This window comes from Salvelinus alpinus, chromosome 18, assembly GCF_045679555.1.
Source record: "Salvelinus alpinus chromosome 18, SLU_Salpinus.1, whole genome shotgun sequence".
NCBI lineage: Eukaryota > Metazoa > Chordata > Actinopteri > Salmoniformes > Salmonidae > Salvelinus > Salvelinus alpinus.
In genome coordinates this window covers 26,322,008-26,335,734 of record NC_092103.1, presented here as the reverse complement: position 1 = coordinate 26,335,734, position 13,727 = coordinate 26,322,008, and the positions used below count along the sequence as shown (strand labels likewise).

Sequence of the window (13,727 nt, the reverse complement as noted above, 5' to 3'; positions counted from 1 at the left end):
TCCCTTAGTGTTTCTCCACAGGATGTACAACCAGAACCAGCGCCTTATGCGTTGGGCGCTTATGGTGCAAAATTATAATTTGGAGATTCGCCACAAAAAGGGTTCTGATAATGTAGTAGCAGATGCTTTGTCTCGTGTGTAAAACAGATTTTTGTATGTTTCGTAAGGTTGACTTTGTTTGTTGATCTTGTGGGTATTCATTGTAAATACTTTGGTCGCAATCTAGGGTTGCTCTTTAAAGGGTGGGAGTGTTACGGATACAGGTATCCTGAGTGTGTATCTTGTGTGTGTATTTCTTTTCTCTCCTTCTCCCCTCACAGGTGGCAATCATCCTTCCCCAATCAGTCGGCAATCAGAAGACTTATGCTCCTTTTCCCTTACCCAATCACTTCCCCTTTCCCTTGGTTTAAAAACCCAGTCAGTTGTTTTCTGAGCTCGATCTCTCTGTGTTTCTCTCCCTCTCTCTTTGTATGCAGAGATCTCTCTTTTGTTTTTGCAACTACATGTCACTGTCTGTTATCCTGTGAGTATTGTTTTATGGTGTTTGACTCTTTGTTTGATGGTGGGAAAAGGGGGTACCAAGCCAAGTCGCCCATGGGCCTACATTACACGTAGGAATACTTTGTCTAAATACCCTAGTTAAGACTGGGCGGACCACCCGCTGTATTTTATTGGTTAGGTAGTTAGCTGTATTGAAGCAGGCTAGTCTAGCTTAGGGGTGTTTTGGGATATTTGTTTCTTTCCTTGGGTCCAGCTCAGCCCCTTTTCCCACCCCCCTTTATTGTGTGTTTAAAGATAAACCATTAGTGTTTGACGGTAAATTTAAGTTGTCTGTGGTTTTTCGTTCTCACTGTTACTTTTTCACTGTTATAATTTGCATGAGTTATGTTACAGGTCTCGTTGCCATCCCCCCTAGACTGCAGGGCCAAAGGGATTCGTAGCACTAATATAGGATTCTGCTTTGGCTTCTGGACAATGAAAGAAAGTTGATATGAAATCCAATAGAACAGGAGAGAAATTCTGGTCAATGGCATGAGGAAGTCTTTATAAAATAATTGCCTCGTTTCTACGGATGGATTTTTGCAAGGCTACTTTGAAGCAAGGTAAGACATGCCTCACTATTTGAAGTAAAGTGAAACGTTCAGGTTTCAAGCAATTAAACCACAGACAGAGCAATGTGACAGATATTACTACCAAATATATGGTAGTGAGAGGAAGCCCAGTGGCCGGCAGTGGGAGAAGATGGAACGAGATAGATTTTGGCCGACATTCTGCTAATTTTCTCATTGATTAACATTTGATCTCAATACAGTTTGCAGTTCACAAAACTACCATCTGTTTAGAACAGAGTGGACTAAGTTTTGTAGACATTACCCATTGCTAAAGTTTTAAAAAACTGTGTTGTTTAGGAGTGCAAAGGCAAATTGAGTAATTGCACACGAGCACTTCACAGAGTATGCGTTCCCTAACGGAAATGCTTACAAGCTAAAATTAAAGCAAGAAGCACCAGTGACTTGATCAATAAAAAAATGGTCAGATGAAGCAGATGCTAAGCTACAGGACTGTTTTGCTAGCACAGACTGACATATGTTCCGGGATTCCTCCGATGGCATTGAGGAGTACACCACATCAGTCACTGGCTTCATCAATAAGTGCATCGATGATGTCGTCCCCACAGTGACTGTACGTACATACCCCAACCAGAAGCCATAGATATAGGCAACATCCGCACTGAGCTAAAGGCTAGAGCTGACGCTTTCAAGGAGCGGGACTCTAACCCGGAAGCTTATAAGAAATCCCGCTATGCCCTCCGACAAACCATCAAACAGACAATGTGTCAATACAGGGCTAAGATCAAATCGTACTACACCAGCTCTGACGCTCGTCGGATGTGGCAGGGCTTGCAAACCATTAGACTACAAAGGGAAGCACAGCCGAGAGCTGCCCAGTGACATGAGCTAAACTACTTTTATGCTCGCTTCGAGGCAAATGACACTGAAACATGCAAGAGAGCACTAGCTGTTCTGGAAGACTGTGTGATCATGCCGACCTGTAGCAGTCACGTCTGTAGCCATGAAGTGCTTTGAAAGGCTGGTCATGGCTCACATCAACCCCATTATCCCAGGAACCCTAGACCCACTCCAATTTGTATACCGTCCCAACAGATCCACAGATAATGCAATCTCTATTGCACTCCACACTGCCCTTTCCCACCTGAACAAAAGGAACACCTATGTGAGAATGCTATTCATTGACTACAGCTCAGCGTTCAACACCATAGTGTCCTCAAAGCGCATCAATAAGCTAAGGACCCTGGGACTAAACACCTCCTTCTGCAACTGGATCCTGGACTTCCTGACGGGCCGCCCCCAGGTGGTAAGGGTAGGTAACAACACATCCGCCACGCTATCCTCAGTCCCCTCCTGTACTCCCTGTTCACTAAGTTTGCCGATGACACAACAGTGGTAGGCCTGATCACCGACAACGACGAGACAGCCTATAGGTAGGTCAGAGACCTGGCCGTGTGGTGCCAGGACAACAACCCCTCAATGTGATCAAGACAAAAGAGATGATTGTGGACTAAAGGAAAAAGATGACCGAGCACGCCCCCCTTCTCATTGACGGGGCTGCAGTGGAGCAGGTTGAGAGCTTCAAGTTCCTTGGTGTCAACATCACCAACAAACTAACATGGTCCAAGCACACCAACACAGTCATGAAGAGGGCACGACAAAACCTATTCCCCCTCAGGAGACTGAAAAGATTTGGCATGGGTACTCAGATCCTCAAAAGGTTCTACAGCTGCACCATTGAGAGCATCCTGACTGGTTGCATCACTGCCTGGTATGGAAACAGCACGGCCTCCCGACAGCAAGGCACTACAGAGGGTAGTGCGAACGGCCCAGTACATCACTGGGGCCAAGCTTCCTGCCATCCAGGACCTTTATACCAGGCAGTGTCAGAGGAAGGCCCTAAAAATTGTCAAAGACTCCAGCCACCCTAGTCATAGACTGTTCTCTCTGCTACCGTACGGCAGGCGGTACCAGAGCTTCAAGTCTAGGTCTAAGAGGCTTGTAAACAGCTTCTGTTTATAGTCGGCTACCCAGACTATTTGCATTCCCCCACCCCACCCCTCTTTTACACCACTGCTACGCTCTGCTGTTATCATCTATGCATAGTCACTTTAATAACTCTACCCACATGTACATGTTACCTCAACTAACCGGTGTCCCTGCACATTGACTCTGTACCGGTACCCCCCTGGATATAGTCTCGCTATTGTTATCTTACTGCTGCTCTTTAATTACTTGTCAATTTCATTTCTTGTTCTTATCGTATTTATATATACAGTGGGGAGAACAAGTATTTGATACACTGCCGATTTTGAAGGTTTTCCTACTTACAAAGCATCTAGAGGTCTGTAATTTTTATCATAGGTACACTTCAACCGTGAGAAAAATCCAGAAAATCACATTGTATGATTTTTAAGTAATTAATTTGCATTTTATTGCATGACATAAGTATTTGATACATCAGAAAAGCAGAACTTAATATTTGGTACAGAAACCTTTGTTTGCAATTACAAAGATCATACGTTTCCTGTAGTTATTGACCAGGTTTGCACACACTGCAGCAGGGATTTTGGCCCACTCCTCCATACAGACCTTCTCCAGATCCTTCAGGTTTCGGGGCTGTCGCTGGGCAATACGGACTTTCAGCTCCCTCCAAAGATTTTCTATTGGGTTCAGGTCTGGAGACTGGCTAGGCCACTCCAGGACCTTGAGATGCTTCTTACGGAGCCACTCCTTAGTTGCCCTGGCTGTGTGTTTCGGGTCGTTGTCATGCTGGAAGATCCAGCCACGACCCATCTTCAATGCTCTTACTGAGGGAAGGAGGTTTTTGGCCAAGATCTCGCGATACATGGCCCCATCCATCCTCCCCTCAATATGTTGCAGTCGTCCTGTCCCCTTTGCAGAAAAGCATCCCCAAAGAATGATGTTTCCACCTCCATGCTTCACGGTTGGGAGGGTGTTCTTGGGGTTGTACTCAACCTTCTTCTTCCTCCAAACACGGCGAGTGGAGTTTAGACCAAAAAGCTCTATTTTTGTCTCATCAGACCACATGACCTTCTCCCATTCCTCCTCTGGATCATCCAGATGGTCATTGGCAAACTTCAGACGGGCCTGGAAATGCGCTGGCTTGAGCAGGGGGACCTTGCATGCGCTGCAGGATGTCAATCCATGACGGTGTAGTGTGTTACTAATGGTTTTCTTTGAGACTGTGGTCCCAGCTCTCTTCAGGTCATTGACCAGGTCCTGCCGTGTAGTTATGGGCTGATCCCTCACCTTTCTCATGATCATTGATGCCCCACGAGGTGAGATCTTGCATGGAGCCCCAGACCGAGGGTGGTTGACCGTCATCTTCAACTTCTTCCATTTTCTAATAATTGCGCCAACAGTTGTTGCCTTCTCACCAAGCTGCTTGCCTATTGTCCTGTAGCCCATCCCAGCCTTGTGCAGGTCTACAATTTTATCCCTGATGTCCTTACACAGCTCTCTGGTCTTGGCCATTGTGGAGAGGTTGGAGTCTGTTTGATTGAGTGTGTGGACAGGTGTCTTTCATGCAGGTAACGAGTTCAAACAGGTGCAGTTAATACAGGTAATGAGTGGAGAACAGGAGGGCTTCTTAAAGAAAAACTAACAGGTCTGTGAGAGCCGGAATTCTTACTGGTTGGTAGGTGATCAAATACTTATGTCATGCAATAAAATGCAAATGAATTACTTAAAAATCATACAATGTGATTTTCTGGATTTTTGTTTTAGATTCCGTCTCTCACAGTTGAAGTGTACCTATGATAAAAATTACAGACCTCTACATGCTTTGTAAGTAGGAAAACCTGCAAAATCGGCAGTGTATCAAATACTTGTTCTCCCCACTGTATATTTTCATTTTTTAAACTGCATTGTTGGTTAGGGGCTCGTAAGTAAGCATTTCACTGTAAAGTCTACACCTGTTGTATTCGGCGCATGTGACTAATAAAATTTAATTTGATCATTTGATTTTGATTTGAAATGTGCAAATTAATGCTGGAATGCGCCAATAGGATCTCGCTAGCTCATGCTTGGCTCTGCCCACTTCCTTGCTTGTTCTGCCCACTATTACTCATTTGTTCCCATTTGAAACGACGGTGTGTGGTCTATCTTGGGTTAGTTATAAAAATATTTGATTATACTGCCTCAAGATCACATTGCAAAGTGGTGGGTGACGCGCTGATAGTCAACGGTAGGCAGGCTATAGCCTATACACCCGAATGGCGAATGGGCGGTGCGCTATAATTACGAGTTGAGATTGAGAGATAAAATAGCTCCTTTTAAATTAAACATTTTTTACATGCAATTGCATTTAGAATTGTTATTTGTTGCGCAATGACTGGGTTTACAAAAGCAGGTTTCACTTCAGTAGTCTTCAGGCTTTGAGGAGCTACTCTTGTGCAGTAGGGCAGATGGAAGACTATTCCACTCCTCAAACCCGGCTCTCTGTTTGCTGTAGGCGTGTGATAAATAAAATGCATGACGACTAACAAAAACACATATGCGCCAAAATTGACCCTATAGACCGATAAGCATGACTGATCAAATGTATTTTCTCCAGCTAACCGATTAACGGTTAACCATTAACATTCCTAGAATCAATCTTAAATTCATGTGAGTTTAATGGTAATTCAATTTGCCCATTATTGTATTTTTGTAAGGACATGCATGAATAGACTATTGCTTAATGAAACATTTGTGAGATGTCAGATGACAATAGCTGTATTATTATGACTAAGGCAGGGAGTGGGAAATACGCATAACATCTCTGTTTTTTATGCAACCGACAGGACTGCTGCATCATTTTAACTTGTCACAACACAATGAAATCTAATCTAAAATAATTCTCCACTGTTGTTGTGTACAAATTAATACTATCAATTTAGTTATTATTTTATGGAGGAACAATTTGGCTTGTTTAGGGTGTATCTATCTTGTTGTTTGCGGTCTGAAAAACATTGCTAGATTGGGTGTCTGTTTTGTCAAGAATGAGGCTAGTGTATGCTTTTGGCCTATCCTAAACTACCTTATAGAACGGCAGCAAAAAAAGCCTCTATTTACATGTTGCTTATGAATACATTTCACACTACTTTTGGATTATAATTGGATTTTAAGGCTCGTATGAATGTCCTGCTTAATATAATGTTTGTGTCATCATTGCAAATCAAATGCATTATACTTAAGAAACACTTCCAAGTAAAATGGCTAGCTTTTGCTAAAGCCTATATCAATGTTATCATTCTAGCTAACAACGGCTGCATCCAAAATAGTTATTTTGCAAAGATCACAAACAAAAATAATCTTAGCGACTGTTCAAGAAAGAATCAAAACATAATTGTAAGCATATGATAGCCCAAAAAGGCTTTTGTTTAGAAGTAATAAAAACTTAAATCTAGGCTATGTTGAATGGACGCAGATGGAGATGGCTTTCTTACTGCTGCCAAGAGTCGTGCACCTTTGTCCATGACGTCAGTGTGTTGTGCACTGGAAAAGGGTCTATAGGCACATAGCCTACACCTCTTAGAAAGCCACAGAAATAAAGTAGCATTAGCATACACAGCCTAGAGTGTAGCCAGTGAGGCCTAATCTACTGTGGCTATAGACTACATAGTGTATCCACACAAGGCCTCAATAGGTTCATCATCATTCCTCTAAACCCAGAGTACATCAGACCAGTATTGTCTGCCTACACATGTCATTGTGGCCTGTGGCCTTGCCAGCTGATCGGAGACAAACCCAATCAGCGCTGGGCTCATCCCCCCCTTGCCTTGACTCTCCCTGAGCCCATACAGCACAATGGAGCTACAGTGCAGCCCAACACTGTCTGTGTGTGTCACAGTCAGCTGAGCACACTACTGGGCTGCATCATCATTGCCACTTTCTGCTCCACTTCCTTCGGAGGGCTTTTAGTTCTCTCTTAAAGCTGCGATAGCTAACTTTTTGGGTGACCCGACCAAATTAACATAGAAATGTGTGTTTTAGATCTGTCATTCTTATCGAAAGCAAGTCTAAGAAGCGGTGTATCTGTTCTATGTGCACTATTTCTATGCTTCCCGTTCTTAAGATTCGTTTCTTACGTCTTTACTTTCTTTTTTGTACACCAGTTTCAAAACAGCTGAAAATACAATATCGTTGGTTATGGAAAATGTATTATTTCATAATACAATCTTTAAGTATCATGGATTTACTAATGGCTCCACGCATTCACTACATGACCAAAAGTATGTGGACACCTGCTCGTTGAACATCTCATTTCAAAATCATGGGCATTAATATGAAGTTGGTCCCCCCTTTGCTGCTATAACAGCCTCCACTCTTCTGGGAAAGCTTTCCACTAGATGTTGGAACATTGCTGCGGGGACTTGCTTCCATTCAGCCACAAGAGCATTAGTGAGATTGGGCACTGATGTTGGCCGATTAGTCCTGGTTCGATGGGGTTGAGGTCAGGGCTCTGTGCAGGCCAGTCAAGTTCTTCCACACCGATCTCGACAAACCATTTCTGTATGGACCTCGCTTTGTGCACGGAAGCATTGTCATGCTGAAACAGGAAAAGGCCTTCGCCAAACTGTTGCCACAAAGTTGGAAGCACAGAATTGTCTAGAATGTCATTGTATGCTGAAGCGTTAAGATTTCCCTTCACTGGAACTAAGGGGCCTAGCCCGAACCATGAAAAACAGCCCCAGACCATTATTCCTCCTCCAACAAAACTTTACAGTTGGCACTATGCATTCGGGCAGGTAGCGTTCTCCTGGCATCCGCCAAACCCTAGATTTGTCTGTCAGACTGCCAGATGGTGAAGCGTGATTAATGACTCCAGAGAACACGTTTCCACTGCTTCAGAGTCCAATGGTGGTGAGCATTACATCACTCCAGTCGACGATTGGAATTACGCATGGTGATCTTAGGCTTGTGTGCGGCTGCTCGGCCATGGAAACCCATTTCATGAAACTCCCGAAGAACAGTTATTGAGCTGATGTTGCTTCCAGAGGCTGTTTTGAACTCGGTAGTGAGTGTTGCAACCAAAGACAGACTATTTTTACACGGCACGTGATTCATCACTCGCCAGCCCCGTTCTGTGAGCTTGTGTGGCCTACCACTTTGTGGCTGAGCCGTTGTTGCTCCTAAACGTTTCCACTTCACAATAACAGAACTTACAGTTGACCGGAGCAGCTCTTTCAGGGCAGAAATTTGACAAACTGCTTGTTCGAAAGGTGGCATCCTATGACGGTGCCACGTTGAAAGTCACTGAGCTCTTCAGTAAGCCCATTCTAATGCCAATGTTTGTCTACGAAGATGACATGGCTGTGTGCTCGATGTTATACACCTGTCAGAAATATTAATATTCAGTAGGCCTATAAAGTACACACTGTGTATATGCACGCACACACACAAACACACAGGTAAAGGGCATCTGTAATACTCTCTCTCTGGTGTGCTGTGAAGTGAATAAGAGCAAAGCAACCCATTGTCTGATCTGCATCTAGTAGACACCAGACAGGGCATCAAGCCAATACTCCAAATACTAGAACAGAGGCATATTTAGGCCTATGTACACTCATTATTACTGTACTAACTGCTGTTTACGCACAGTAACCTGCCCTGGACAAAGCAAAGCAAACTTTTTTTTCCTGGAACTCACAAAATGGAGAGGCAGAGTTCACAGATGTGAGTTACATTTGTCAGACTGTCATATCAAATGTTATGCAAACTGGCAAATGTTACAGCTATATTACAAAGACAACAAAAGCTTGCGAATTGCGTACCAAGAATGGGTTTTTGGCTGAAATTAAATGGGCTATCAGCTACTTTTCAAAATGTGTAGCTACTTTTCAAAAATAGTAGCTTTTTAATTGTGGCCATCTAGAATTGCATTTAGAATTGTTGGTCTTATAAAAGCACATTTCACTACAGCAGCAATGAGCTGAGCTCTAGCAAGGAGGTGATATTCCCCTCAAAATAGGCTCTGTATGCTGTGCACGTGTAATAAATAAGATACAAAACGGCTAAGGAAAATACACATGCGCCAATTTAATTCCACAAAATTATGCAAATTATTCTAATGTCAACCCCGTTCAGCATGTAGAGCCAGATGAGAGTTGTGTCTCTGGTGGTAGTTTAGGATACTTTTATTCCAGTAAAAAAAAATATATATATATATATATATATATATATATATTCAACAGCGCATTTTATAAAAATAACCTAGCAAATTAGATTGGTTGTCACTCAACTAATACGGCCAAATATTGCGTAAACCATTTTACAAAGATTTCAATTCTGAAGGTGACACGCAGATGTACCAGATCAGGAATAGGCCTATCCTTCGTTGGTCAGCACGCGAAGCTTCGCACAGCGCGCAGTTTCAGTGGTTCAACCTTCTGGGACTGTACCACCAACTGAAGTTGGCTCTGCCTGGAGTACCCCTGGAATACCCCCTCGTGTGCATTTTACCAGTAAGCCTATGGTCGCCTGAGTCTTCAAGTACACCCCGACAGGATACAGCCCGACAGGATGCTCTCGATTGTGCATCTGTAGAAGTTTGTGAGTGCTTTTGGTGACAAGCCGAATTTCTTCAGCCTCCTGAGATTGAAGAGGCGCTGCTGCGCCTTCTTCACAATGATGTCTGTGTGGGTGGACCAATTCAGTTTGTCCGTGATGTGTACACCGAGGAACTTAAACTACCCTCTCCACTACTGTCCCGTCGATGTGGATAGGGGGGTGCTCCCTCTGCTGTTTCCTGAAGTCCACAATCATCTCCTTTGTTTTGTTGACGTTGAGTGTGAGGTTATTTTCCTGACACCACACTCCGAGGGCCCTCACCTCCTCCCTGTAGGCCGTCTCGTCGTTGTTGGTAATCAAGCCTACCACTGTAGTGTCGTCCGCAAACTTGATGATTGAGTTGGAGGCGTGCATGGCCACGCAGTAGTGGGTGAACAGGGAGTACAGGAGAGGGCTCAGAACGCACCCTTGTGGGGCCCCAGTGTTGAGGATCAGCGGGGTGGAGATGTTGTTACCTACCCTCACCACCTGGGGGCGGCCCGTCAGGAAGTCCAGTACCCAGTCGCACAGGGCGGGGTCGAGACCCAGGGTCTCGAGCTTGATGACGAGTTTGGATGGTACTATGGTGTTAAATGCTGAGCTGTAGTCGATGAACAGCATTCTCACATAGGTATTCCTCTTGTCCAGATGGGTTAGGGCAGTGTGCAGTGTGGTTGCGATTGCGTCGTCTGTGGACCTATTGGGTCGGTAAGCAAATTGGAGTGGGTCTAGGGTGTCAGGTAGGGTGGAGGTGATATGGTCCTTGACTAGTCTCTCAAAGCACTTCATGATGACGGAAGTGAGTGCTACGGGGCGGTAGTCGTTTAGCTCAGTTACCTTAGTTTTCTTGGGAACAGGAACAATGGTGGCCCTCTTGAAGCATGTGGGAACAGCAGACTGGGATTGATTGAATATGTCCGTAAACACACCAGCCAGCTGGTCTGCGCATGCTCTGAGGACGCGGCTGGGAATGCCGTCTGGGCCTGCAGCCTTGCGAGGGTTGACACGTTTAAATGTTTTACTCACCTCGGCTGCAGTGAAGGAGAGGCCGCAGGTTTTGGTAGCGGGCCGTGTCAGTGGCACTGTATTGTCCTCAAAGCGAGCAAAAAAAGTTATTTTGTCTGTCTGGGAGCAAGACATCCTGGTCCGCGACGGGGCTGGTTTTCTTTTTGTAATCCGTGATTGACTGTAGACCCTGCCACATACCTCTTGTGTCTGAGCTGTTGAATTGCGACTCTACTTTGTCTCTATACTGGCACTTAGCTTGTTTGATTGCCTTGCGGAGGGAATAGCTACACTGTTTGTATTCGGTCATGTTTCCGGTCACCTTGCCCTGGTTAAAAGCAGTGGTTCGCGCTTTCAGTTTCACGCGAATGCTGCCATCAATCCACGGTTTCTGGTTTGGGAATGTTTTAATCGTTGCTGTGGGTATTACGTCGCCGATGCACTTTCTAACAAAAAATTCAGGTTCACAGTGCGGACCGAACCGAGATCCACATACCGAACGGTACGAATGTGTCCCTTTACACCCCTAATATTAACCCATTGATTATTGAAGAGTATAACTCTTGAGCTTAGTTAAACTGTCGTACCCTATCAGAAGCCCAAATATGAGCTTGTTTTCCCAATGTTTGTAAACAAAGTAAATGTAAACAAACACTGTATAGGCTCAAAACATGATTGGCACTATACATTTTCATATCATGGATGGAAGTCAAATATTTTTCATTGTCCTCGTACATTTTACAACTTAGGAGCAAGTGCTCCTTGTAATTTTTTGTTATGTAATGGTGACCGTATTACCGCCACACCGGCAGTCACAAGTCATGGCCGCAGTCAAATTCCATGTGACCGCTTAGTCACGTTAACTAGGCTTCTCCAAGAGCTGATGCTGCTGATGATCATTAGTAGCCTACCAAACTTGCTAAATGCCTGGTACTCAGCACTACATTGTCCCTCTAATCACTCTGACTTCAATGTAAATATACAGTTGAAGTCGGAAGTTTACATACACTTAGGTTGGAGTCATTAAAACTCGTTTTTCAACCACTCCATACATTTCTTGTTAACAACTATAGTTTTGGCAAGTTGGTTAGGACATCTACTTTGTGCATGACACAAGTCATTTTTCCAACAGTTGTTTACAGACAGATTATTTCACTTATAATTCTGTATCACAATTCCAGTGGGTCAGAAGTTTACATACACTAAGTTGACGGTGCCTTTAAACAGCTTGGGAAATTCCTGAATATTATGTCATGGCTTTAGAAGCTTCTGATAGGCTAATTGACATTCTTTGAATCAATTGGAGGTGTACCTGTGGATGTATTTCAAGGCCTACCTTCAAACGCAATGCATCTTTGCTTGACATCATGGGAAAATCAAAAGAAATCAGCCAAGAAATCAGCCAAGACCTCAGAAAACAAATTGTAGACCTCCGCAAGTCTAGTTCATCCTTGGGAGCAATTTCTAAATGCCTGAAGGTACCACGTTCATCTGTACAAACAATAGTACGCAAGTATAAACACCATGGGACCAGGCAGCCGTCATACCGCTCAGGAAGGAGACGCGTTCTGTCTCTTTAGAGATGAACGTACTTTGGTGCGAAAAGTGCAAATCAATCCCAGAACAAGAGCAAAGGACCTTGTGAAGATGCTGGAGGAAACAGGTACAAAAGTATCTATATCCACAGTAAAACAAGTCCTATATCGACATAACCCGAAAGGCCGCTCAGCAAGGAAGAAGCCACTGCTCCAAAACCACCAAAAAAGCCAGACTACGGTTTGCAACTGCACATGGGGACAAAGATTCTACTTTTTGGAGAAATGTCCTCTGGTCTGATGAAACAGAAATAGAACTGTTAGGCCATAATGACCATCGTTATGTTAGGAGGAACAACGGGGAGGCCTGCAGGCCGAAGAACACCATCCCAACCGTGAAGCACGGGGGTGGCAGCATCATGTTGTGGGGGTGCTTTCCTGCAGGAGGGACTGGTGCGCTTCACAAAATAGATGGCATCATGGGGTAGAAAATTATGTGGATATATTGAAGCAACATCTCAAGACATCAGTCAGGAAGTTAAAGCTTGGTTGCAAATGGGTCTTCCAAATGGACAATGACCCCAAGCATACTTCCAAAGTTGTGGCAAAATGGCTTAAGGACAACAAAGTCAAGGTATTGGAGTGGCCATCACAAAGCCCTGTCCTCAATCCCATATAAAATTTGTGGGCAGAACTGAAAAAGCTCTGTCAGGAGGAATGGGCCAAAATTCACCCATCTTATTGTGGGAAGCTTGTGGAAGGCTACCTGAAACGTGACCCAAGTTAAACAATTTAAAGGCAATGTTACCAAATACGAATTGAGTGTATGTAATCTTCTGACCCACTGGGAATGTGATGAAAGAAATAAAAGCTGAAATAAATAATTCTCTCTACTATTATTCTGACATTTCACGTTCTTACAATAAAGTGGTGATCCTAACTGACATAAGACAGGGAATTTTTACGAGGATTAAATGTCAGGAATTGTGAAAAACTGAGTTTAAATGTATTTGGCTAAGGTGTATGCAAACTTCCGACTTCAACTGTATATATTTATAAACTGGGTGGTTCGAGCCCTGAATGCTAATTAGCTGACAGCCGTGGTATATCAGACCATATACCACAGGTATGACAAAACATGTATTTTTATTGCTCTAATTACTTTGGTAAACAGTTTATAATAGAAATAAGGCACCTCGGGGGTTTGTGGTATATGGCCTATATACCACGGCTATGTAAACTCCCGACTTCAACTGTAATCGAAAATCATATACTTCATGAGAGCCCATGAGCTCATGTTGCACACTATTTCTATAGGTTATGCAATTGCGTGAGAAAACAGAGTTTTGATGGCCTCTATTAAAAAGAGGTTCCCATCAGCTTTCTATTGGCTAGGCCTACTATATTTATTTCTCAACTATCCTAATATTAAGCACATTGCTTCGCTTTACAACAGGAGTAAAGCCTTCCTGGCTGGCATGGAAATGAACCAAGGGAAAAGTGACCTCCATTTGCTATTTAAGTGCATAGATGACATGTAATTTTTTCCTCTGCCCCTGTT

General features: G+C 43.8%; 1 protein-coding gene across 5 annotated transcripts in view; it reads right to left on the bottom strand.

Annotated features, from left to right (window-relative positions):
* LOC139544072 (erbin-like) overlaps positions 1–13,727 on the bottom strand; it is a 125,335-nt gene that overhangs the window by 99,390 nt on the left and 12,218 nt on the right. The window lies entirely within an intron of this gene.